The following is a 2,721-nucleotide window of genomic DNA, read 5'->3' as shown; positions in this document are numbered from 1 at the left end:
CACCCGTCCACAAAATCTAAATGGAGCAGGGATCTGTTGGTTTCTTCACCTGGTTTGAGACGAAGTGACTCTATATTGCTCACTTCCCCTTTGTAGCCAGGATTTTCACCACAGCTCCTTCTATGGACCAAGCACTTTTTGCAACTTACAGTGACTCAGGTGTATACATGATGGTCTTTCTGCGATTTTAACTGCCGTAGGTGTGGACAGGATGACTTGGTAGGGCCTTTCCCAGCGTGGACTGTTCCAGTGCTTTTTCTTTATCACTTTTATGAACACCCAGTCACCTGGATTCGCAGTGATTTCCTGTGGAGGAGAAGAATCAGGAGGCAGTAAATTTGCATTTTGGATTTCTTTTAGTTTCATTGTTTTGATCATATAGTCTGCCAGCGTGTTTTCCTCTTCTGCTCGGTCTAGGTCAAATACTGGGAGTCTGTAAGGTTTCCCATACAGAATTTCATATGGAGTAGGACCCGCCGCAGTGGGTGTGATTCTCATGTACAGTTTCACTAAGTCCAGGCACTCTGGCTATGGTCTCCCTGTTTCCTCCATGCATTTTTTAAGTCTGCTTTTTACAGTTCCGTTCATTCTCTCCACCAGACCTGCACTCTGGGGGTGGTATGCACAGTGATTTTTCAACGTTATCTTAAAATGCTCTGCCATTTTTTGRATTACCTCATTGACAAAGTGAGAGCCATTGTCTGAATACAATACTTCCGGGATGCCATGACAAGGAATTATGTTTTTGCATATGGCTTTTGCGACTGATATGGCATCTGGTTTCGCTGTTGGGATAATTTCTGTCCATTTTGAAAAGGCATCTACCATTACAAGGCAGTACTTGTAGGGTCCACTCTGATTTAACTCAATAAAATCCATGTGCATGTGTTGGAAAGGATATTGAGGCTGGGGAAACGCACCTCTTTTAGGCTTCATGTTTCCCTGTGGATTGTGTTTTATGCAAGTCACACATTGTTTACAAAACTGTCTCAAAAAATTTTCTAAACCTATAGTTGTGAAATGGTTTTTGATTATTTCAATCATCCCTCCTGTCGACACATGGCACGGTCCATGGGTCGCAATTGCAGCGGCTTTAAACARGGATTTAGGCAGAATGGGTTTGTTTGTCAACATCCATTTTTCATTATGTTTGATGGCCCCTCTACTTTCCCAAGACTGTTGTTCTTGTTTAGGAGCAGCAGTCTGGGCTGAAATCAGAATTTTCTCATTTATGATCTCCGGAGTTTCGCACAGGAACCTACTGTTCCCATGTCGGCCTGCTGCTGCCTGTTTAGCAATAGCATCGGCCAGTTCATTCCCTCTGGACACATCATCAGTGCCTTTTGTGTGGGCGGCACATTTTACTACAGCTAAGGCCGCAGGAAGTTGGATTGTAGTTAGTAGATCCTTAAGTAGAGTAGCATGAGTCACAGGTTTTCCTGTGGACGTCATCATGCCTCCACGTTCCCATTGCTTTGCAAAATAGAATAGAGTGGAAAAAGCATATTGGCTGTCTGTATATATCTTGATATGTTTGTCTCTGCCTAGTTCACAGGCCTTTGTTAAAGCAATGATTTCAGCAGCCTGAGCTGAAAAATGATCAGGTAGTTTCCCTGCGCAGATTATTTGGTCTGGGAGTGAAACAACAGAAAATACGCACAGGTTTTTTCCATTCGGTGCTCTTGAACAAGAGCCATCAACAAACCAGACCTCCCCTGTGGACAACGGGGTTTTTATTAGATCTGGTCTGGGTAGGGATAGTGTCTCTGCCTCTGTTAGGCAGTTGTGGGGTGTTCCATCATCTGGACATGGTAGCAAGGTTGCTGGATTCAGAGTGTTGCAGCGTGTGATGGTGATATGTGGTTGCGAGAGTAGCACTGCTGTGTATGTTATTTGTCTTGCAGGCGACAGAGCAGTCAATTTGCTCTGGAGCAAAAGTACGTCAACTGCATGTGGTACCATTAGTGTGGTAGGGTGAAATAACACTACGTCCGCTGATACTTCGACCGCCATGGCTGCTGCGCACACAGCCTGTACACATGGGGGCAACGCCCTGGCCACAGGATCTAGTCTTTTTGAGTAAAAGGCAAGGGGTTTTTGTTTGTCACCATGTTTTTGTAGCAACACTGAGACCATGAATCCATGTTTGCAGTCAACCATAAGAGTGAAAGGTTTGTCATAATTGGGCAGCAACAATGTTGTACTTTGGATGAGCAGCTGCTTAATTTTCGTGAAGGCTTCCTCAGCCTCTTTTGTCCAACTAAGCTTGGCAGACATTCATTGGTGTTGCATAGATCAAGTCTAATAAAGGTTGGGTAACTGCAGCATAATCTGGGACCCATGCTCTGCAGTAATTGCACAAACCTAAAAATTGCATCATTTGTTTTTTTTGTTTCAGGTTTTGGTGCATTCGAGATTGTTTCTTTTCTGTCTGTGTGTAGCTTCCTGCCTGCTGCAGAAAGGCTTTGACCTAGATRGATGACTTCCTGTTTTACAAGCTGCATTTTTTCTTTGCTGACTTTGTTTCCTGTTTCTGATAAGAAGTTTAGCAGTTTCAATGTGTCATGTTCACAATGAGCTTGTGTGTCAGAACATAGAAGCAGGTCATCTACATAAATCAAAAGTTGACTGAAGTCAGGGGTAAAGTTTTTTAAACATGTTGTAATGGCTTCAGTAAAAATAGTAGGGCTGTCAGTAAACCCTTGAGGTAGGCGTGTGTAG

The sequence above is a fragment of the Austrofundulus limnaeus genome, unplaced genomic scaffold, assembly GCF_001266775.1.
Source record: "Austrofundulus limnaeus strain Quisiro unplaced genomic scaffold, Austrofundulus_limnaeus-1.0 Scaffold307, whole genome shotgun sequence".
Lineage (NCBI taxonomy): Eukaryota > Metazoa > Chordata > Actinopteri > Cyprinodontiformes > Rivulidae > Austrofundulus > Austrofundulus limnaeus.
Note: the sequence above shows the minus strand (reverse complement) of the source record.